Source organism: Rhinatrema bivittatum, chromosome 1 (assembly GCF_901001135.1).
Source record: "Rhinatrema bivittatum chromosome 1, aRhiBiv1.1, whole genome shotgun sequence".
NCBI classification, from domain to species: Eukaryota; Metazoa; Chordata; class Amphibia; order Gymnophiona; family Rhinatrematidae; genus Rhinatrema; species Rhinatrema bivittatum.
Window position 1 is genome coordinate 686,666,152 of NC_042615.1, and position 24,913 is coordinate 686,691,064.

Sequence of the window (24,913 nt, forward strand, 5' to 3'; positions counted from 1 at the left end):
GTGGAGACTCGATGAACCTCCTTAATGGAGGGAGTTATAAGTAAGCCTGTGTAGGATGAGCGAAGGTTCCTTGTGGGGGTGCAGGGGTTCTTGGAGCCGTCATTGTGGACTGCTTTATTTTTATTTATTTATTTGAGTTTTTTCTATACCGGCATTCGTGATGGAATCGCATCATGCCGGTTTACAATTAACAAGGTGTGCTGAAAGGAAAAATAATAATTACATTAACAGGTGCAACAGAAAAAGTAGCAGTTACAATAAAACAGGGACGTAATACAACTTGGAACGGTGAAAAGGCGAAAGAAATTTAACAGAAAAAAGAAAACTGCTTTGTGGATGAGCATGAAGATCTTGTATTGGGATCTGAATGGGACAGGCAGCCAGTGAAGTTGTTTGAGTTGGGGCGTGATGTGATCTGTTTTTCTGCTGTTAGTGATCTTGTGGCTGCATTCTGAAGGAGCTGGAGGGGCTTGAGGGTGGCAGCGGGCAGGCCTATTAGTAGGGTGTTGCAGTAATCTAACTTGGCGAAGAGGAGGGATTGATGCACTGTCCGGTAATCTGGAGGTTGTAGCAGGGGTTGGAGTTTCTTAAGGATGTGTAGTTTGTAGAAACCTTCTTTTATCAGTGTGTTGATATGATATTTAAAATTTCTTTGTCCAAGGTTTAGGATCTGCTGGTTCTTTCAAGAGACCTAGACTGGCAAATGATGGAGACAGGATGCTTGGCTTGATGGACCATCGATCTGTTTCAGCATGGCAACTCTTATGTGTAGGGTAGCTTAGGTCATACCAGAGGTTTCATGATGTGCACTGTATATCAGTGAGAATCTTATAGCAATAGAAGGTTCACTGGGAGTTCAGAGGGTGGGTGAAGTTTGGTGAATGACATGATTTTTCTCCCCAGGGGATGGGTCAGTAAGGGGTCTATAAAAATGCTTCTCCTATGTGGCACAAAGAGGAGTCAAAGTTGGAGCTGGTGTGAATTATTGAAGATTTTGTAAGGAGTTATGCTGAGAGAAAGAGAAGCTGTTCTGAAGTGTTGAAAGAATTGGGAGGCAGAGGAGCAACAAGGTGAAGGTGCCTAAAACTTCCAGTACCTGGATTTTCTTGGAAAGGAAGAGGACCCTTCTGTGGAGAGTCAAGAAGTTGTACTAGGAACATCGGTCCCACTAGAAGCAAGTGGGAGGATGTTCTGGAGGCCACCTATTGAGTGTGAGTACTGTGAGCAAGTTCCAGAGGAATTCTGTAACTCCCTTTTTTGCCCTGTGGGAGAAGGAGCCAGGGTTGTGTTTGAAAAGACTTATTTTGCCAAAGACTCTTGAGTGAGGAAATATTTTTTGAAGCCTTTCGAACATCTGTTTTATTTGTACTTGCTGAAACTTGAGGGTATTATTTTTAGTGAACAACCTCTGTTTGGATCACATCTTTGTGTGGACTGTGTTTTTTTTCTGGAAGCATCTTCCTCTCAGTGGTCTTGCAGGAGTGTCCTGACCCCATTCCACGAGGCTTCGGAATTGTTCCCCCTTCCTGGCTGAGCAGACTAGAGCTCTCCAGGGCTGGAAGGTAACCCCTGGCAAGGGGGCGGGGAAATGAATTTTTATACTTATGTTCCTATATATTAACACCAAGATTTGTGAGTAATTGTATAGTATCAGTGCACTCAAATTGATATTGTATATACTGTTGATTAATCTGTTCATGGTATGCAAATGGGTGAGGTTAAACAGACTTGAATACATTTTTACCATCATTTATCTTTATATCTGTTTATGGTTTTGGGAATAATATTTGTTCTACAGTTGTTTGCTGTAAGCCATTCAAACACAAATCACTGTGGTCCTGAATAGATGTTTTCCCATTTTGTGCCTATGAGAAGGACAGTTAGCTCTGTATTTGCTACATTTTGTATCCATCTTTTTTTTTTTTTTTTAAATAAAGTAAATTACTCTTTGTTAAGAGAATTTGAACAGGATAAGCATCATTAGGAGATATAACTTAAGGATGATGAAACTGGTGTACCACTAATTACATTTCCAGGAAGAGGATGTGTGCGGAAACATTTCAAATGGAAATGGAAAACCTTGAAACAAGTTCAAGAGAAGAGAATTTGCTATATAGAATTTGCTGTTCTCTCTAGAAACATTTTATTTATTTATTTATTTATTTATTTATTTAAACATTTTTATATACCGGCATTAGTTGTGGACATCATGCCGGTTTACATCAAAACTGGTAAAGTATGGAAATTACATTTTAACAGGGAATTAGAAACTGGGAGGAGGGTAAATAATTAAATAGTATAGACGAGAAATAACAGTAACATTAACATGGTTCCTCGGTGTGAACGAGGAGAGAGGATAACATAATCTCAAATTGTATATAGAAATTTACAAATAAAGAATACGTATATTCAATGCTGTAGTTTTATTGTAGAGATTGAGACAGAGAAATAAAACAGCTCATAGCTGACTTCACTACGCTTCTAAAGGTCTGGTGCTGCCTTCAACTCTTTACTATTTCTCTGTCTCTAGCACAGAGGTTTCCAAAGTGTGTGTCGCGACACTTTACTGTGTCGCCTGAGGTGTGCCGGTGTGTCGCGCAAGCCCGGTGCACGTGACACACCGGCAAGTGGGAGCCAATGTGGCCGCCGGTGGACCTCATCCCACTGGCGGCTGAGCAGTGAAGTTTCGCTGGGCTGGGCTGTGCTGTGTGCCGGAGACACACAGTAGGAAGACTGTCAGGGCCGTGGTGGAGCTCACGTCACCACGGCCCGAAGAAAAAGGTCACGTCTAAACGTGCAGGTGCTCTGCCTCCTTCCTGCCCAAGCGGCCCCGGAAGAAAAATGTTGCCGGAGCCGCACGGGCAGGAAGGAGGAGGAGCATCTGCCATGTGCAGAAGAGGAGCAGTGTTTTGCAGCGGGCTGAGAAGAGGAGGAGGCCCGGTAGCAGGCTCCCCACCGCAGATCGTCCCGAGAAGATCAGGGCCACTGCAGAGCCCATCCTGCAGCGACCCGTGAAGAGGAGGCCCAGAGGTGAGAGAGAGGCTGAGGGCCCGTAGAGTGCGTGTATGAGATGAGTTGAGAGATTGTGTGTGGGAGTGAGGACCTGAATGTTTGCAGAGACAGCATGTGAGAGCCTGTGTGTGTGTGAGAGAGACAGCATGTGACAGAGCCTATGTGTATGAATGATTGTATGAGAGAGAGCATGTGCATGTGCTTGAGCTCGTGCATGTGCTTGAGCAAGCTTGAGCAAGCATGTGCTTGAGCAAGACAGCATGTGGGAGTGAGAGAGAGCCTGGGTGTGTGAGTCAGACAGCATGTGCAAGAGAGAGAGACTGTATGAATGATTGTATGAGAGAGAGCATGTGAGAGTGAGAGTCTGTGCTTGAGCAAGACAGCATGTGGGAGTGAGAGAGAGCCTGGGTGTGTGAGAGTCAGACAGCATGTGCAAGAGAGAGACTGTGTATGAATGATTGTATGAGAAGAGAGCATGTGAGAGTGAGAGCCTGTGTGTGTGTGTGTGTGTGTGTGTGTGTGTGTGAGAGAGAGAGAGAGAAAGCATGTGAGAATGAGAACCTGACTATATGTTTGAGGGAAGAAGATAGATGGAGAGAAAAGAAATAGGAATTGGCAAAAAAATAAGAAAGGGGAGGTGGAACAAAAAAGCCTGTGACCAACCAATTAGAAAACTAAGATCAGACAGCAAAGGTAAAAAAAAATAAAATACTTTTTACTGATTGGAACATGTAATCTTTGGTAATGTGCAAGAGTAGCACTTTCTCTATGCGGATCTCACAATGTACGAGATCAACATGGAGGAAGTGGAAACCCACGGGGCCTGCACAGAGGAGGCAGCAGAATGGGCTTCAGTGCCAATAGCAGCAATCAGCGCCTCCCCAATAGCCATGCGGCATCAGTGACAGTGGCAGCAGAGGAATGAGAGAGGCTCCGAGGTTGCTGGCAAAAGAAAGAGAGGGGGTCTGTCTTTAGTGTGCATGTGAATGAATGGGAGTCTGCCTGGGGGTGTATATGTGTGAATGCATGGGTGCCTGCCCGAGGGTGTGTCTGTGTATGAGAACGAATGGGTGTCTTCCTGGGGTTTGTATGTGTGAGAATAGGTGCCTGCCTGTGTGTGGTGTATGTGTGTGTGTGTGAGAATTACTTGGTGCCTGCCTGGGGGTGTGTGTGTGTGAGAATTACTTGATGCCTGCGTGGGGGTCTGTGTGTGTGAGAATTAATTGGTGCCTGCCTGGGGGTCTATTTGTGTGCATGCCTGGGGGATGGTGAGGGAGTGGTGTGAAAATGAATGGGAGCCTGCCTGGGGGTCAGTTTCAGTGTGTGAGTGACTGGGAGCTTGCCTGGGTGTGTGTGTTTGTGTGTATGTGAGGGAGCCAGAGAGAGTGAGAGCATGAGTGTGTATGAGAAAATCCAGGGGAGTAAGAATTTGTGTGGTGGGTGTGTGTGGAGGGGGAGAGTGTGTCTTAGAGCCTGAGAGTGTGTCAGTGTCTGTGAGAGCGAGAGGTTATGGTGGGTATAAGAGCATGAATGTGTATGTATGTGACAGTGTATGTGTGAGAGAGAATGGACATGTGAGTCTGTGTGAGAGAGAGAGGATAACCTCCTAATCCTTGACAATATCAGGGTGACTGCAAATCAAGAGCTCCCACGTATGGACAGCAGGGGCTTTTTAAAATCCTTATTAGTTTTAATTATTGGGTGTTTTTTGATATATGTGCTGTTTTGAAATATTTTATTGGTGTTTGGGAAATTGTAAAAAATGTATATGATTTTAATTAATAGAAATTCTATTTATTAGTAGTTTTAAAATATTCTTTTATTAGTATGGTTTTACTATTATAACTGATGCTTTATGATTCTTGATTTTATTTGTTTTATGAGGAATGGTGGTTCTGTTTTTCCATTGTTAATATACAGAGTCTGGCTTCTTGGGGTTTCCATTTCAGTTTTTGTCTAATTTGTGCTTCTTTATTTTGTATTCTGTATTTGGTGAGGGTTTGTCTCTGCTCTGTGTGTGTGACCATGATGAGAGATTCTGCTAGCATAGGGATCTATAGCAATATGGTTTGTTTTGTTTCCTCAGTAGGTGGTGTATTGGTATTCTAGGACCCAGTGTAATATTTACCCTTGCTTTTTCACAGGTAGGGTTATTGTTGTTTGAGTCCTTGGGGTTATTACTGTTATGTTATGATGGGATTCCAGTATAGATTTTGAGTGTCTTTTTTGCGGGGTTTTGTGTTAGTTCACAATGTGCCTGGCAGTGGAAGGTGTTTGTGCTGCTGTTACTGTGAGGTGACACCAGAATTTGAAAATATCTTTTAGTATGATGAGCTGTAAGGGAAACATCCAAGTTCCATTGTTTGGGGGAATTTCAGTGGATGCACAGAGTTATAGAACTGGAGGTGCAGGATTTATATTGACATTCTGTCCCTTCCTATAAATTCCAGACTTCACTCTCAAAGTCATATAGAATTAGTTGAATGAGGCTATCAAATAATTATATAGTGTGAAACTGGCCAGCTTTTTAAAATTACGCAGAAGACCCTTTGGTGTATTGGTATTTGTCGGTACAGTGTGCTGCAGCAGTCAAAAAAGCAAACAGAATGTTGGGAATTATTAGAAAGGGAATGGTGAATAAAATGGAAAATGCCATAATGACTCTGTATCGCTCCATGGTGAGACCGCATCTTGAATACTGTGTACAATTCTGGTCGCCGCATCTCAAAAAAGATATAATTGCGATGGAGAAGGTACAGAGAAGGGCTACCAAAATGATAAGGGGAATGGAACAGCTCCCCTATGAGGAAAGACTAAAGAGGTTAGGACTTTTCAGCTTGGAGAAGAGACGACTGAGGGGGGATATGATAGAGGTGTTTAAAATCATGAGAGGTCTAGAACGGGTAGATGTGAATCGGTTATTTACTCTTTCGGATAGTAGAAAGACTAGGGGGCAGTCCATGAAGTTAGCATGGGGCACATTTAAAACTAATCGGAGAAAGTTCTTTTTTACTCAATGCACAATTAAACTCTGGAATTTGTTGCCAGAGGATGTGGTTAGTGCAGTTAGTATAGCTGTGTTTAAAAAAGGATTGGATAAGTTCTTGGAGGAGAAGTCCATTATCTGCTATTAAGTTCACTTAGAGAATTGCCACTGACTAGCAATGGTAACATGGAATAGACTTAGTGTTTGGGTACTTGCCAGGTTCTTATGGCCTGGATTGGCCACTGTTGGAAACAGGATGCTGGGCTTGATGGACCCTTGGTCTGACCCAGTATGGCATTTTCTTATGTTCTTATGGACTTTTTTTTTTATTAACACCAAATATTCAAACGCTGTGTTCATCCCATCAAGCTCATATATCTCATTAAAGAGGTAAATTGAATAACACAATAACTTTGTTTTATTATTGTTATTCATAAATTAGAACAATAACATTAATCTTGGAATATGATATATTTTTAATAAAAATGAAAGGTTTTCACAAGATAGGTTGTGTTGTGAAACATTTTATTATGTATATATTTAAGAAACATACATAAATTTTCGAAATACTTTTCGTTCATTTAACCTTTAACCTCTGGTTGCTAGTAGACTGAATTACTGTGTCCCGAAATTATGTTTGTCTAAAAAGTGTGTCACCAACATGAAAAGTTTGGAAAGCTCTGCTCTAGCAGATGGAGCAGACATGGACTGGTGCTTCACCTAGGAATAAGCTGCTCCTGGGAAAGCTTTAGGGCCGGGTTCCAAGTGGAGCGTAGGCTGAGACCTGAGGGTGTTCCGGGCCATGGTTCTGTTGGACTGATTCTCCCTCCCCCTTGGGAACCAACTCAGTTGGGGTCCGAGTTCTCACACCAATAGGTCTAGCACCAGGTGGTCCCCAGTGACTTTGTTCCCTTGGTGGGTCCAGTAGCAGGAACTACTGACAGGGTTCATAGGGCAACAGTCTTTGGGCTGTTGTTCCCTGGTAGAGCAGGAACCTAAAAAGGAAAAAAAAAAATTATATAAATGTCAAGCATGCCAGGTTCTTTACCTCTCCATTCAACTATCAGAGGGAAGAGAGAAGTTCCATAGGGGCTACAGATTCCCCCTCAGGCACAGCAGAGTCTGCATGGCTCTAGTTCGCTATGGAGTTATTATTGTAGCAGGGCACATCCAGGCATGTAGGCAGGAGTCCTGCGAGCTATTGTGGCTTGCTCCCACTTGGTATGGATTGAGGGTGAAATTTAAACTTACCTGTTAATTTCCTCTCCTTTAGTCCTGCCAGACCAATCTGGAACCCATCAAAAGAATCCATGGTGATTAGGGGCTCTCAGTCTGATTGTTTCAGAAACCTAACAGCAAGCACATTGTTGCGTACTCTGAAGACAGCGGGCCTAATTGTGAGCTTGGTGCAGAGACTGTTATTCCTGGGTTAACAACTATGGAGTAAAATTGTTTTGGGCTCTGTCAAGTATTGGTTGACGTGGTGATTGGGAAATCAAAACAAACTATTGCGTTTGGTTGTCTTAGCTTTAATATATGATATTAAAGAGCTGAAGGCAGCATCAGATCTTTATAGGGGCACTGAAGTCAGCTTTGAGCTTTTTTTTTTTTTTTTTATTTGTCTCCATCTGCTGATAGGAATATATATCCCACTTTCTGGACTGGTCTGGAAGAAGTAATGGAGAGGAAACTAACAAGTACATTTACATTTCACCTTTTGGTTACCCTGAAAACAAGAACTGTTTGTAGCTCCTTAGGCCCAAAGTTGTACTTAAGCTGACGAAGAACATGGAAACATAGAAGATGTCAAAAGATAAAGACCTTTTGGTCCACTCACTCTGCCTATTGTGCTGCTTGATCTCTAGTCCCCTTCTTTCTTTCCAAGTTCCCTTTTGTATCTGTCTTGAGCATGCTTGAATTCTTTCACTCTTTTGCTTCCAAACACCTAAGTGGTAAGCCTATGTCTGTAAAGTTTAGACTGGGACAAAATTAACCAATGTACTTAGGCTAGCGCAGTGATGGCTAACCAGTCTGTAGGCTAGCCTTGAGGTGAAGCTAACCATCCTTCTCACTGCTACCATGCTTGTGAAGCGGGACCACCAGCACTTTTCTCCAATCATGCGGCACCATCCCGTTTCTTGTTCAATAGAACCCTGGAAATAGGAGGCGGTGCATGATTGCAGAAGAGTGGTAGTGGTCCCACTACACAAGCGTGGTAGCAGAGAGGAGGAGGGAAACTACAGGCCGGTTAACCTCACGTCGGTGGTGGGAAAATTAATGGAGATTCTACTGAAGGAAAGGATAGTGAGCTATTTACAATCCAGTGGGTTGCAGGACCTGAGGCAGTATGGATACACCAGGGGAAGGACCTGCCAGACAAATCTGATTGGATGACTATAGAAGTGTTTGTATTTTTTTAAAGGTGTTATGAGAGCCCGTGTCCCAATTCCTTTCTCCCGCAAGCTCCCAAATTTCACAAATGGCCCTGCCAGGCCGAGCAGCCCTACCAGACCGCTCCAAATTGTTAAAAAGAAAATGTTGTATGGTCCACGGGTCAGGGTCCTGTAACCCCTTCTCTGGGTTTTTCTTAATCTTTAATGTGGTTCCCTCCTGCCACTCCCCATCCTCCATGCACTCTCCACTTCTTTGTTACCCTTCCCCGGATCATGCAAGCCCCAGCCGGGAGTGAAGTCTCCTCTTACCCACTTCTGGCACTTCCAGCATTTCGCTGAAAACAAAGATCAACAAACAAGGTCTAGGTAGTAGGTAAGACCTTTTTGCTGGAGTAACAATACAGTTATGACTTGTTTGTTGATCGTTTTTTCTTTCTTATGTATCCCAGTGGACTAACATAGCAACCACACTAGTATTTTTATTGTGTAAAGGAAGGTTTTAAGTGGAAACATAACATGCTAGGCTTGCAAGCAGAACTCTGTGACTACTACCCACTTTATGTGACCTTTCCCACATGTTTTTACAATATATGTTACTGGTCTGAGCCCATTTTTAACAAGTTCTAAGAAGCTTGTGTTTTGCTACAATTCATAATGGGATACAGCCAGGGCCGGTTCAAGGGTATTAGGCGCCCTAGGCGAAACGTCAGCTATGCCGCCCCCCCCCCCCCCCGCCTCCACACACAATTAACTTACATTGTGCATTAATGAAAATAACGAAGTCTGTATTTATAACAGAACACTTATTTGACATTTTTATGCCATGTAAACCATTGAGATGATTTGTCTTATCGACGGTATAGAAACTCTTTTATAAATAAATAAATAAAAATAAATAAAATAAACATAAACCAAAGCTATACTTGTTGCTCAAACAAAAAAAGCAGACACATCACATAATATTAAATAATTAAAATGGCAGTCAATCAAGAAAAATAAACTTAAAAAGCCATCTTTACTTACCCCCTCCAGCAGCTCTCTTACTCCTCTTCCATGCAGGCTGTAGTACACACCAGAAGCAGCAGTAGTGGCTAAGCTCTATACTCATGGTCCTCTTCCTTAGGGCCCATGTCGCTCACACACACACCATATCAGTCATGCCCCCATGACCAGTTTCTGTCTCTCACACACCAATCACCTCCCAAACAGTCTTTGACAAACACACCAGTCACCTTCCTGAACAGTTTCTCTCATGCCATACACACACAGGCTTCCCACGCCCGTGTTCCACTTACATATATGGGCTTCTCACTCTCATAATCACTTTCTCTTTCTCACACACACACTCACCAGTCTCTCACGCCCATGCTTGTTCTCTCCACATGCACAGGCTTCTCATTCCCATAATCACTTTCTCTTTCTCACACACATACCCAGAGTTCTCACTTCCATGCTTTTTCTCTCTTTCACACACACACACACACATCAGTCACATCCCTGACTGTCTCACACTCTCACACATCAGTCATCTCTCTGAGCAGTCACTTTCATTGTCTCTCACATATACACATACATCAGCTCTCTGACCAGTTTCTCTCAATCACACACACATGCTCTCGATCAAATACATTCTCTCACTTACACACAGGCTCTCAATCACACACAGGCTAGCTGGCTGCTTCTCTCTCTTTCTCTCACTCACTCCCCCCCCCCCCCCCCCCCGAGAACAAATGGTAGCTGCCGCAGCCTCCTCCAGCCCCCACAGGCCAAGAAGGAAGAATCCCATCGGCCGCAGGAGGCTCGTGCTGCTGACTCCTTTCCCGATTACCGGCTGCTTCAATTGCTCAGGGGCCGATGCTGCTGTCGCCGCTATTTTTTTCATGCGGCACGGCTCTTTCTCCTTCCCGCCAGTGGCGTAGCCAGAATTGATTTTTTGGGTGGGCACAAGGTTAACATGGGTGGACTGTAGGCATGCAGGTCTACTAGATGTTTTTTTACTGATAAATAATGCCAAATTATGCAGCATAGCATTCACATCTACGCCTAAGTATGAGGTTTACTTAATGATACAAACATAATTCACGGTGATTTGTGGTACTTTAGCCTTCTTATTATTACGATTTTATACACGGCTCCTACCTGTCCATAAATTTTGAGAGAGCGGTTGTGTTGCTTATATTTAAATTGCTAACATCTCAAAATATAGATATATATTTTTACCTTTGTTGTCTGATCTTTGTATTTTTCTAATCAGTTGGTCCTGGTCTCTTTTTCCCATTTTTTCCCTTATAGCTCATTTCCTAATTCCTTTTCAGTGTCTTTCTTCAATGACTGTCTTCTTCCCTTCCACACACACACACACACACACACACACACACACACTTTCTCTCACAGACTCCCTCTCACACACTCAAGCTCTCACTCTCATATGCTCTCCCCCCCCCCACCACAAGCTCACATTCTCTGCAGACACACATACAAGTTCTCACTTTCTCACCCCTCCCCAGGCTTATATTCTTATGCACACACAGACGCACATCCAGGCACCCATTCTCACCCACACACATAAACCCAGACTCCCATTCTCACCCACAAACCCATGCTCCCAGTCTCACCCACACATATTCAAGCTCCCATTCTCATCCATACATATACACATTTAAGGTCCTATTCTCACCCACACATACACACATTCAAGCACCCATTCTCACCCACCCACACAAACCCAGGCTCTCATTCTCACCCATATATACACACATTCAAGCTCCCATTCTCACCCACCCACAAACCCAGGCTCCCATTCTCAACCACACATACACACATTCGAGCTCCCATTCACCCACATATTCAAGCTTCCATTCTCACCCACATACACACCCAGGCTCCAGTTTTCACCCACACACACTCCCATTCTCATCCACACATACACATTCAAGCACGTGCACAGCTTCCGCTTTCTCCCCCAGAGCAGGAAGATCAGCTGCCTCTCCTGCTGCCACCGGCCTCCTGCTATCTTCGGGCGTCGGGCCGTACTGCCCGCCGAACTTCCTGTCGGGGGGGGGGGGGAGCGGAAGCGCAGCGCACAACGTCTGCTTCCTCCCTCCCCCCCCCCAAGCAGGAAGATCGGCGTGCAGTACGGCCCGACGCCCGAAGATAGCAGGAGGCCGGTGGCAGCAGGAGAGGCAGCTGATCTTCCTGCTTTGGGGGAGAAAGCGGAAGCTGTGCGCGGCGCTTCTGCTCCCCCAAACAGGAAGTTCGGCGGGCCGTTTGGTCCGAAGATAGCAGGAGAACGGGTGGCAGCAGGAGAGGCAACTGATCTTCCTGCATTGGGGGGAGGAAGCGGAAGCTGCGTGCGGCGCTTCCGCTCCCCCCCCCGAACAGGAAGACCGGTTGGCCATACGGCGCAGCAGCGCTTCCCCATGTGTGCCGTGATGGCGCGCGAGGCGTGGGTTCTCTTGTTCGCTGTCGCGGGGATGGGATCCCGCGACAGCCTTGCAGTTCCGGTGCCAGTTGGGTGGGCCTGGGTCTAAGTTGGGTGGGCACCTGCCCACCCAGGCCCACCCGTGGCTACGCCACTGCTTCCCGCGCATCACTTCCTGTTCCGGGTCGGGGGGGCGGGAAGAAGAAAAGGGCAGCCGCGGATGCAACAGCTTTTTTTTTTTTTTTTTTTGCACCGCGGGGCAGGGGCGGGCTGCCGGCAGCGGCTCTTTTATTTTTATCGGGGGGGCGGCGGCTTAATGCAGCTCTTTTATTTTTACCGGGGCAGGCTACGGCTCTCTTAATTTTACCGGGGCAGTGCCGCCCCCGGGAAGCTGGCGCCCTAGGCGACCGCCTAGTTCGCCTAGTGCTTCCACCGGCCCTGGATACAGCTGCACTAGGGTGTACTTATGAGTTCTATGATTAAATGATCTGCTTTTATTGATTATGTGCTCGGGATTGATTTAAGAAATGCAAGACATCCTTACAAACCTTCACCTAAGAATTTGCTTCAAGCAATACATTTCATATTGGATTTTAATACAAAAGACTTCCACTGGGGCGTGTTTGTCATTATTTTTTATTCATAATATGGTTGATTTGACAGGAGGCGAATAGTCATAAGAAGGGATAATCTGCAGCTATTAGGTGTCTTTGGAAACCCTCCACCATTATTAAGGTGGAGCTGGGGAAATCCACTTCTTTTTTTATCCCTGGGATAAGCAGCATGAAATCTGTTGACCTTTTGGGATCCTGCCAGTTACTTGTGACCTGGATTGGCCACTTTTGGAAACAGGATACTGGACATTATGGACCATTCGCCATACCTTTGGGTATGGCGAATGTTATTAGATAGTTTTTTCATTGACAAATCTGAAGAGGATTCACAAAAGGTGAACACACAGTGCAGGTTCGTTCAGAATCACCAGATAGGGTAGCTCCCAGCATAAGAGATTAGTACTGCAGATCACCAGTCACTAGTTCAGAACCAGGTGCCTTTAACATTACTGACTCCTGACTTTTGAGAGTACCTCTGAGTCCAAGGTGAAGACTTATGGAATGGCCTAATGAAAAGCACTAACTAGTTTAGTGTCATGAAGATATTCAAGCCATCCTCATGTACAGTATATACCTCCAGTCCATGCCCCTCCCATACCACCATTAAGTAATGCACCAGAATCAAGGGGTTGTTTTTTGTTTTGTTTTTTTACCACATTTTTTTTTAATCTTTTTTTTTTTTTTTAAACTTTTTATTTTTAATAACACAACACAAAATTCCAGGTCAAATTTGTGCAAGTACAGAGGAAAATCAGATGATGTGAGACAAATTATATACCCATGTTAAGAAAGCACAATAATAAAATTAGCATTTACTAAACTGAGATGACACCACCTTACTCTCACAACATCGTATTTTTCAACCAATGGATATTCTCCAATTCTAACAAAGACCTCTCTCATATTCCTCTGTCTTGCCTCTTAAAGCGTAGGTACTCCTGCCTAACAATGCAGTGTTACTCAGCACATTATTCTACTATTCCAAAAACATGCAATGTCAAGTCTAGCCACGTGCAGACGACGATTTACAAACTCTTGAAACTTATTAAGAACTCTTTCTTCTTCCCACATTCCCAATAAATATAGTTGTGTGGGTAACCCTTGGGCCATTGGGGCCACTTTCTCAGCGCTGGAGGGCATGGGATGAACCCGCCCAAAGGCTGGAAAACCAAAGTTTGTCTTGGGCCGGGGGCCAGGATAACTTGCAGGGCCAAACTGGGCCAAGGACCCTCACACTCCTTCCCCAGCAAATAAGACCCTTGTGCTCCAAACTAGAAAAATAGTTTATTGTAAAAAAAAAAAAAATAAATCTTCAATTAACAAAAAACAGAAAATACTTGTTGCATCAGTTTCTCTGACTTCATATTCCATTTAACAATCTTTTCTTCGGCCTACCCTGGCCCTCTTAATGCCCCGTATTCTGATTTAGTTACTCGGTGTCCTGCGCAGCTCAAGGAAGAAATCCCTCTGATTCTGCAGTCAGCAATTAACCGAGCCCCATAAGAAGTTCCTGGCTGGCACAGTTTATATCCTGTTCCCAGCAACTTTCCACCACAGTTAAAATACTCTCTTTTTTTCACTCTTCGACACTGACCATAGATGTGCTTTTTCCCCCTCAGGCTTCCTGAGACACTGGATGAGTATCTCTGCCTGACTCCTGAAATCCCAGGAGAGAGGATCCCAGCTACATCCTCCTGCTTGCCTGTTCCTTCTGGAGAAGCCCCAGAACAAGTGTAGCCAGGGTTTTTATAACCTTCTCCTAAACCCAAGGCCATAGGGGGCCATACCAAACTGTCTGTCAAAAAGTGTGTGGAACATCCTTTGACCAAAGGATGACCTTTAGTCACCGGAGCCTTCCCAGCTCACATTAGCACATCCCTAAAGGGGTTTCCCTTAGGAGGGAAATCTCTACCTTCCCACGACTCATTCTCATTATATTAAACCCTGCACACTTTCTGAAGCACACACAGGTGTAACATCTCTCCCCCCTCCTGAAAAAGAAAAATTGTGAAGTATATACAGAGCAGTGTTTCCTACAACGAAGAACTATAGCAGTGACACACAATGGCAGGATCCCTACCATGACAGTGAAGTTTCCTTCCAAGTGGAGGGCATCAGGCGATCCTACCTGAGCCTGGATTCTCCTGCCCAGGAAAACACCCGAGAATTACAACAAGATGGAACCTGCACACGCCATGCACCGTTTCCTGTGGGAGAGAGGGAAAAAGGACAAACCCATTTCCTAGAGCTCTGTAACGGGGACAAAGTAATGTGAGCGTTGACGAGAAGTTATTTTCCCTTCAGCTGCCTGGGAAAATTGTTACCTCTCTGCAATACCACCACATATTCATATAGTTTCCAATCTTTCGATTTTCTTGCCAACATAAAGGACTAGATGTACTAAATTTGGGGAAATACACAAAACAAAAATCTGTAAGCCATATGGAACAAATTTTATGACAGCTCTTGACATTTGCTGGGAGATTTTGGAACTCGAGCACCAGATTCATTGCCAAAGCTGGGCATCTAGGTGCAGCTGGAGATCATGGTTCCAGCGTTCTCTCAATGTACTGCTTGTTTCTGTTTCTTTGCCCTCTGTTGCCAAGTAACAATAAACGCGTGAGAACTTTCTTTATTGTTTCAGTTGTTGTTATTTTCTCAAGAAGGTTAATTTGTCTTAGGCATTCATAGAGTTATTCTCTCTGTATGTGGCTTTTCTGATCTGAAAATAAATATAATGGGCCTGATTTTCAAAAGCATTTATAGGCTTAAAATTGGGTTTTACCTGTGTAAATGCCCTTTACCCATGTAAGTGGGCTTCTGAAAATTGCTACGATATATGTCATTCAACTATCAATGGGTTTTACCTGCATTAAGTACACTTAAAGCAGGTAAAAGGCTTTTGAAAAATGTTACAATAGTATGTTGCATTTACATGCAGAACTCCTTTGAAAATTCACCTGATAGTATATAGCTCGGTAGATTGTATTGACTTCTTGTCTCGTCTAAAGAAGTAAAGATTGAGTCTGTCCAGATTTGTCCAAGAAACTTGAATTCGGCATTGTACCAGTTACTGATATCTGGCAAAAAAGTTACAGGTGATAAATGAGTTCATCATCAAGAATGTAATAAGAGAATATTTCTCTTCGTTAGAACCTAAATATGAGTGGCCACACCCTTAGTGTATGCGAGATAATAGGGTTAGATCTGCAAATTCTGTTTATTTGAACCAGATGGAAAAGTAATAGTGCAGCTGACTATGGCCATGTGCCTGGGCACCCTGTAATTCATCCCAGCTCTGCTCTTTGTCAGGACCCAGTAAGCCACATAAATTTATTAATCTGGCTGCAAGTTAATGCACTTAAAAATTGAACAACTCTTACTCACCATAATCTCTAGGAAGCTATAGAGTGGCCGCATTAATCTGTGATACCTTTTTGTTCCATATAAAGGTCGATGCCTGACCTCTCAATATCCCAATTACTGTACATTATTAGTGATTTTACAGGGTATCTGCTGGAATAGGTACAGCAACCTTGACAGAATTACCATTTTAAATAAATTAACTCATTTAAAGAGTGATATAGGTATGACATTCCATCTGTCTAAATCAGCTTTAAACTTTCAAAGTACAGGTAGGTAGTTCAGGTGATGCAGATCTTTTAAAGTTGTTTGATATCTGAATGCCTAGATATCTGAAACTAGCTTCTACTCTTTCAAAATTAGACAAATATTCTGGTATCTTACATTTGGGGCCTATCTGTAAAATATGTGGTTTTATTCCCAGACAGATCTCTATATTTGTCCAATAAACAAATTAGCTCTGGTGCAGATTTAGAAATAGTTTTGAGGAACAAAAGAACATTATCAGCATATAATGCAATCTCATGGAATAATCTTCCAAATTCAAAGCATGATCTGGAGAGTGACTCACCATATGCACTAACGGCTCTAGGGCCAAATTAAATAATAAAGGTGAGAAGCACTCCTTTCTTGTCCCTTGAAGTATATGGAAAAACGAAGATTGAACACCATTTGTGAGTACTATGGCCCTAGGTTTCCTGTGATGTGCTTTGATCCAAAATATAAATTTGTCTAGAAATCCATATCCCTTCAAAACTGTAAATAAAAAAATTTCCAGGATACCTTATCGAATGTTTTCTCTGCATCCAACTATATAACTAGACTAGGAGATGCAGTGTTGTTTTACTGAATGTATTATATTGAAAGTCATCTGGTGGTATTAACCAAAGATTTACCTTTTAGAAAACCAGTCTGATTTTTATTTATCATCTGTAATATTCTTTTTGGTCTCAACTGCAAGACCTTTGCTAGTATTTTCCACATTTGTGTTCATTAAAGAGATTGGCCTGTAGGAGGTACAATTAGTTGGATCTTTGTCTTTTTATGTATTAATGTTATTATTGTATCTGTTATGGTGCTCCCAAAACTATTTGGATTTCTCATTCCATTAAATAGATCTTTAAACAGTGGTAAACATTTTCTGTAAAACGACTAATAAAAATCTAAGAAATCTCCATCTAGGGCAGTCCTCGTCCGTAAGGAGAGGGAGAATATCGCCGTATAAATTTCTAGTTCTGTAACTGGAGCCGCTAGCATTTCCATTATAGATAATGCTAATAGTGGAAGCTTAAGCTCCTGTAAAAACCTTCAGGAGCTTCTCTAGATGATGTATAGAGATTCGAATACAAATCAGAAAATAGCTTATTGATCTACATAGGGAGATGTTTCATAGCTCCCATGTTGTCCTTAATACCACTAATTGTGCCAGTTGTCCTCTGCCTAGTAATTTTAGCAAGCAAAGCACCAGACTTGTTCCCTGTTCGTAGAATTTTTGTTTACTGAATCTAAAGACTCTTTCAATCTGTGAAAACTTTGAGTAATTTAATTTGTCTTTAGCTAGAGTTAGTTCTCTACGTGTTAAATTTTCAAACAATTTTATGATTCTTCTCTAGTCTTCTCCTACTCATTTTGTCTCTTGTCCCTGCTACTTTTCAAGTGACTTGTATATGACGTTACCTTGCCCCTTAACACTGCTTTCGGTGTTTTCTATCTAAGAACTGAATCATAAGTGTCTGCTGGGTGATGCTCTAAAAGGTCATCAACTGATTCATTAATTACCTTTATTTTATCTTTGAGAAGTGATAAATTATGTCTGCAATTACCCTTTACCGTTTCATATTTGTGCAGATCTAAGATACATTTAATGGGATGGTGATCAGAGATATGACATGTTAATATATCACAGGTATGCAATTTGGTCATTAGATTTGCAGTACCCAAGAAAAAAATCAATTCTACTAGAAGAATTATGCCTGGGAGAGTAATATGAACAATCTCTACCACTAAGGTTCCATTCCCTCTAAATATCATTTGCATTCTGAAGCTCATGAATAGGCAAATTTTCTGCACTAGAGCCAGATTTGTCCAGATTAGGATTAATACAGATATTCCGTCCTTTTCCAATAATTAATGACGCTGTGTTGTACTTAACCAGTATATGTGTTAAATTTTTGTAAAACTCATTATGATTCATGTTTGGACTCTCTGTATTTAACCAATGTGATATTCACCCCATACAAACTACATTTTAATAGCACAAACCACAACTCTGGGTCTAAGAATGAGCTGTGAATTTCTAAAGGGAGCACTGAGTGAACCAGAATACACCCCTCCCCAGCTTTTAAAATTAAATGATGTAAAGTACGCCCTTCTAACCCAATCTCAAACTGATTTCTCAGATTCTTCTTCAGTTAAATGTGTTTCTAGCAGGAATGCTATATGAGCCTTCTGTCTTTTGAAAAACTGAATAACTCAAGTTCTCTTAACTGGAGAAGAAATGCCCCACATGTTCATTAAGACACTATTCGAGACCCCGCCAGCCCCTAAGTTGTCGTTTTGAATCGAAGGTCCTCCAGGGCCTTGAAATATAAACATATGCAGGCATGTATACTTTGCTGAGGAAGCAATGTGCGTTTTTCCACAAACCCCTTGCACCTCTTTAGGAAAATCAAACGCTTCCAATTTGCCTGAGTTAAGCAGCTTTAGCTTTGCAGGATATAACATAGCGTATGCAATGCCCCTTCTCTTTGAGCTGATACTTCATCTCTGCAGAGCTCTGCCATTTTTGATTGGACAGCTGGGGAGAAGTTTTACAAAATGTATATCCTGCTTATAATATAATTCTCCTTTTTCCTGTGCTGCCTCCATATTATCACCAATGTTATATAGCCCTGTGATTTCCCTGTCAGTCTTAGGGCTGGAGCAAAGGTGCGGGGGGTGTGTGCTGCCGATTTTAATCCAGCTCCCTTTTAATCTGCAGTTCAGGAAGCTTCAGCAGCCATCTTGACAGAAATTCAACAGCGCTTTGGCCTTCAACCTTCCCTGGGAGGCCCACAATACAGTTTAGTATGTTCCAGTTCTTTAGGTCCTCCTGCCTGTCACCAAGCGCCTTATATTTTCTCTTCAGGACATGTGTTCTGGCTGCACACTGTAAGCAAATTTTCTAAATTGCTCTCCTGGCCCTTTACACTGTCAAGTTGTTCCTTGTGCTCACGAATCAGGGAGACAAGCTGCATCACTTTATACACAACAATCTCTAATTGAGTATCAATATTTTTTTGTCAGCTTCTCTGAAATATTTCCCCAAATCTGCAGGATCGTGCCCATAGTTTCCATTGCCAGGTCTGGTGAAGTCCAGTCCTCTTTTCTTGAGGAAGATTTCTCTGCTGGGCACGAGTTATGCTTCTCCAGGGAAATCTATTCTTCTGCTATAACCATGTTTGCAGTTTTATCAATAGATCCTCTAATATTTGCTTCAGACATCTTTGTTTCAGTTTTTGCCAGCCTAGGTTTTTGAAAGCTGGATTATTCAGGGTAGCTGGCAGGAGCTCCTCGGCACCGCTGCTTCTCCAACTAAAGCATCACGTGACTCCCAACTTCTGATAGCCCTGACAAGGGCAATCTCTGTAAGTATTTTGCATTGTCAAGGTGGTTCCACTGTCTTAGCGTCATGCAGTTAGGTGGCATAATCTGTGACTGTAGACATCAACAGGGTGTGCAGCAGATTATCGTTGAAAAATAGGGTCTGGTTTATTGCCCTGAGGCTAATTGTGTATGCAAATTCAGAACATAGTAAATTTCACCTAGTTATTGTAAATGTAGCTGCAGAAACCCTTCACGTACGACTGAAATTTGAATTACTTTGTCCCAGTGAATACCAGAGGGACTGTGATGTGGGCAGTGATGTTGATGAGAGAAATTTAAAAAAAAAAAAAGAAAAAAGAAAGGTACATAGGTTTGTTTTTTTTTAGTTTCTCAATTAGTGTGAGAGTCATGTAGCCTGAGCCAGGTGATCCTTAAGATGGTAGGAAATGAGGGGACGGTATTAGGTCTAAATAAGACCTCAGAATTTCGTTGGGAGTTTGTTGGTAGTCATTGACATTTTTGTATTTCTCTACCTTTTTTTCACTTTGTTTTTATTACACTTGTTGGATGTTATGTTCATTTTGATTGCATTGCACTTAATTGTCACTATAAATCAGTGGTTCCCGACCTTTTGTTGTGTTTTGACACTCCCAGCATTAGGTTCACTTTGTTAGCGGCACACCATCTCCTTCCCTTCTCGCCTGCCCACCATCCATTCCCCCCGCAAATTACCTTCACTTTCCTCTTGCTTCCACCCTACTCTGTGGCATCACCATCTCCCTTTTCCTTCTACCCAAAGGTATCTACCTACCTTTCCTCCCTCTCTCAGGGTTACCATCAACCGGCAAGAGGATTTGGGGGAGCAGTGCTGCTTGCTGTCTGCCCTCTGAAATAAGAATACCAGGAGGCCAAAGTCTCACAAGATCACACACACATTTCTGATGCAGAAGGAAGGAGGCATCAGCAAGTAAGATGTACTGCTTGCTGACTCCCCCTGCCAACCAGAGAGGATGGGGAGAAGAGAGAGAGATCAGGACTTGTCCACTGACTTTCTTCTATCCAATCTGTCTGCGCTGGAAAAGTTTTGTGGCACATTAAAAACAAATTGGAATTGTTTCCATAACGGCAAGTCCTGAAGAAAGGACTGATCCATTAATTCTTTAGAGAGCTGTTAGACATTGCTGTAGTACACGGATGTTGTTGGGTTACAGTTTTATACCCATGAAACTCAAAGATGCTTCAGGATAACAAGTCCCTCCTGGCGCACTTCACCATGGGGCCCACAGCAGCTGAATTGCTACAGTTAGATGTGGCACTCGTGCCCAGGAACAGATGTGGTTAGACAATACTCTGCTTCCTGCAACATCTGTGGAAGACCTGAATCAGACCCTATCCTATAGTTCTGATGGTACAAGAGTTAAACGTGTAGAGGCACAATTGCTCTGTTGTCAGTTACTTTTTTTTTTGTACTTCTGACAGGTGTATTTTAGAGCTGCCCATTTGCTTTAGGTTGTCCTTCTAAATTAGCACACATGGACACAGGAGCTGATTCTCTACTTTTCTCCTATGCCTGTTCAGAGAAGTACTTATCTTGGCACACACGGAAATCAACAAATCCAGTGACTGTGGAGGGTTCAAGTCAGTGGGTCATTATTAATCCTCCCAGCCTAGGCCACCACCTGTAATGCAAGCACCAACTGGTGCACAGCACAAGCCATTGATATTCCATGGCATATTGTGTTTTCTGGTCCGTAACATGCTTCCCATGACAATCTACTATTAGTGACTTCACTGCCAGAAACTGCTTCAGGTTATCCATTATTTATTTATTTAGACATTTTATATACCATCATTCCAAATAAAGATCACAATGGTTTACAAAACTAACATTCATACTATACATCAACAGAACAGCAACTGAAATAAACCTACTAGGATGTAATGATATATTTTAACTAAAGTTCTAAGACGGGCTTTAGTTCAGGAATTATAATTTAACAGTTTTTACATAGAAGTCAGTACATTGCCTTATGCTACTTACATCCTCTCAATAGTTCATTACTCATTCATCAGTTATTATCTTTTGTCATTCTTATTGTACTTCTCTGCATTCTGATGTTTTAGGTTAGGTTATATGCATTTTTGAATAGCCATGTTTTCAGCTCACATTTAAATCTCTTATTTCTGGTATCAAACGTAACGTCTCAGGTAGGGAGTTCCAAAGCTTTAGGCCCGCTATGAAAACACAGGGTCTCTGACTTGCGTCAGATGTGCACTTCGTATTGTAGGCACACTCAATAGTCCTTTGTTTTGTGATCTTAGTGTTTGCTGAGGTGTGTATGGTTGTAGTATCGCGCCTATCAGGCTGGGATTACTGGAGTGGATTATTTTGAATATTTGGGATTGTACTGGCAGCCAGTGCAGTGATATCAGCGAGGGTGTGATGTGATCATATTTCCTTGTTCCTAATAATAGTCTTGTGGAGGCATTTTGTAATAACTGTAAAGGTTTTAAGAGACATGCAGGAAAGCCGAGAAGTAGGGACTTACAGTAGTCTATCTTTGAGAAAATGAAAGTTTGTAAAACAGTATGGAAGTTAGTAAAGGTTTCAAGCGATGTAATATACGCAGCTTGGCGTAGCCTGCATTAATTAATGAACGTGCCTTTTCAGAGTAAGGTTTTCATCCAACCGAATCCCTAAGTCCCGTACTTGATCTGAGGGAGTAATGTGAAGATTACCCAGGTCTAGCGACGGGGGTTTAACTATAGAAGGATTTCTTCTTAACCAAATGATTTCAGGGGTTTTTTTTTGTGTTTAATGTTAAAGTTGAGAGAGTTCTTGCTGTGTTACTTTCATGTGGGTTGAGAATGTCACTGCTGGGGCAAATGAAGAAGGTAGTTCCTAAATCCACCAGTAGTTTGCACAGAGGGAGCCTATAAATATTGAATAGCGTTGCCGAGCGTGCTGAACCTTGGGGGACACCTGTATCAGTATGGAAGGGGTCAGATGTGTGACTGCCCAATCTGCCTTGGAATGTCCTGTTAGATAGGAAGGAAGAGAACCAGCTGAGAGCGCTACTGTCAATGCCAGTATTGCTTAGCTGATTCCATATGGTCCACAGTGTCGAAGGCGGCTGTTAAATCAATTAGCACAAGAAAATAAGATTCTTCAGCTTCAAACCCACGTAGAACAGGGTCGTCTGTTAATGAGGGGGCTAGATTGTTATAGCAGGGCAATAGTCCATGTAAGTGCATTTGCGTCATGAAGCTAACTATGAGGCCAGTGTGACGGGGCTAGGCCCGGCACTATTTCAATCCTCACCTATGGGCAGTGGGAGCAGTGTTTGCATTTTTGGACCCTCCCCTTGCATTAGCCCCACCGTTCTGTGGGAGGCTTGTGTGGGATACTGAGCCTGCTCAGAGTCAGAGGGCAGGCGATACTGGTAGAGAGAGGGTGTGGAGTGGGTGGAGATCCCTGTCTAGACCCCGCAGGCCTGGAGAAGAGAGGGAGAGAGGTGGGCGTGGAATTTCGTGAATGGTCATTAGCCTCACCCCTTGGGGTTTTGATCGGAAGAGGCAGGATCTGCATTAGATTTGAAGAAGATTTTTGGACTTTCAATTCACCAGACTGGAAGGTAGGGTTCCCCCTGCCCCGTATCTAGAAAGGCTGAGTCGTTAATCTTTAAGCCCACGCTGCAATGCAAAAGCAAGGGCAAGGAGGTTTATAGGGATTGTGATAATCATGGATTCTATTTTTGCATTTTGGTGCTTCCTGTTTTCCTAGTTTGTTTGGAGCTACCCAGCACTCTACTCTCTAATGGGAAGGGATCATTAAGCCTGGCTGGTGGTGCAACAGGGACATGGAAACCACAGTTTAGATTATTATTATTATTTTTATGCAGTTTGATGTTTCCATTCTGGTTGGGACTTTTATCTGCAAGTAAACTTTTACTTTGAACACCAAAGTGGACTCTGCCCTTTTACTTGTGCTTCTGGCACCTGTGATTGGTGTTTTTTTTAGTGGTTATTATGGTTACCCCTGTACCTAACTGGCACTCCAGAGTACAGAGCCTTAGATACGCCTAGAACCCTGAAAGTTTATCTTCCCCCACCCCCAGCCAGATGTAGCTCCCTGGACGCAGCTAACAACCCAAATGGGGACCCCGCTATAAATATAAGAGACAGACAACACTGGAAAATTAGAAGCATAAACAGGTCGATGCTATACCGTGCTCTGGCTGCAGCGCAAGGCTCAACCTGCGATTGGACGCGCCTTCATAACCCCCGATGCAAAATGGGGGTGTGCACGTAGGTAATAGCGCTCATCACATGCAAATGAGGAGGATCCCAAAAAGTGTCCAGAAAAGCAGAAAATACTGCTTTTCTGCACTTTTTCAGACAATATCGTGGCACTATTAAGTCGGAGGAACTGAAAAATTAGAAATGTTCCACCCCTCCCTCCCCCCCCCCCCAAACAAAAGTGTGCCACGGTCAGGTTAGGAAAACAGACACACTAAAACTGAGAGTCCGTTTCCTAAGGGGCTGACAGCCACCTCTCCTGGGCGCCCGCTGCCGAGGAGGTGCTAGGGGCCACGCAGTTTCCCCTAGCGCCTCCTTTTTACTGCGGCAGCCCATTTGCATTTAGCATTGGGCGCCCCGGAGAGGAGGCTCGGCGCGCGTTAAGGGAGCGGGCGCTCAATCATGAGCGCCCCTTTAACGCGCGCGGCCCGTAGGTTGGTAGGTATATGGGAAAACATGTACTTTTACAAGGAATGGTAAGAGTATCCCTTTTCTACTCTGCAGACCTTTTTTTTTTTTCTTGGAATATGGTATCATGATCCAAGAAACCAAAGCCCTGTCATCGACACCACTGTCCATGTTTGTCACTTACCACGCCTTTCCCCTTGACTGGAAGGATAGATGAGAGCACCCTCTGTGTCTCCGTGTCTTTCATTTCCATTTCCAGCGTCATGCCCGATGGCACCCCAGATATTCAGGCACACTCAGTTTCACCTTAATGAGAGCAATAATCAGAAGTTGTTACCTGTTTAAAAAAAAAACCAAAAAACTGGTCTGAAAATTACCCTGCCCTTAGTATAGATAAAAAAAAAAAAAAGGAGGGGGAGCTATGCTTGATTTGATTTTGAAATCCCTGTGTTTACTTTCATTTGGGTGCTTGGCATCTGCTTCAAATTAGGCCTGAATTTTCCAAAGTGAAACTCTGGGGTTGAGGAGATTCTGATTTGAAAATGAGCTTGCAGGCCCACAGATAGTCTTTAAAAATGTCACCCATAGCTTCTCCTCTTCACTGAGCAGAGCAGTAGCCGAGAGCTGTTCTTAAGCTGTAGGATCGGTAGCTCATGATCTGAAAGTATGCTCCTCCTTTTATAACCGTCACTGTGGAGGCTGTTTGCATAATATTGAGGTACAAGAAAAGTGAGGACGTACACAGACAGCTCTCTGATCAGACGCTGATTCTCCCGATGCTTAATTATTATTATTATTATTATTATTATTATTATTAATAAAGGCTTTTATA

At 43.0% G+C, this 24,913-nt stretch overlaps 1 protein-coding gene and 1 long non-coding RNA gene across 4 annotated transcripts in view; one reads left to right on the forward strand and one right to left on the reverse strand.

The window, feature by feature from the left end:
- ARHGEF28 (Rho guanine nucleotide exchange factor 28) overlaps positions 1 to 24,913 on the forward strand; it is a 585,749-nt gene that overhangs the window by 7,502 nt on the left and 553,334 nt on the right. The gene's annotated exons all lie outside the window — the stretch shown is intronic.
- On the reverse strand, positions 6,615 to 24,413 carry LOC115074940. The gene is made up of 3 exons (XR_003852384.1): positions 24,266 to 24,413; positions 14,507 to 14,633; positions 6,615 to 6,993 (listed from the first exon to the last, which is right to left on the reverse strand). It is a non-coding gene; the product is annotated as an uncharacterized LOC115074940 (long non-coding RNA).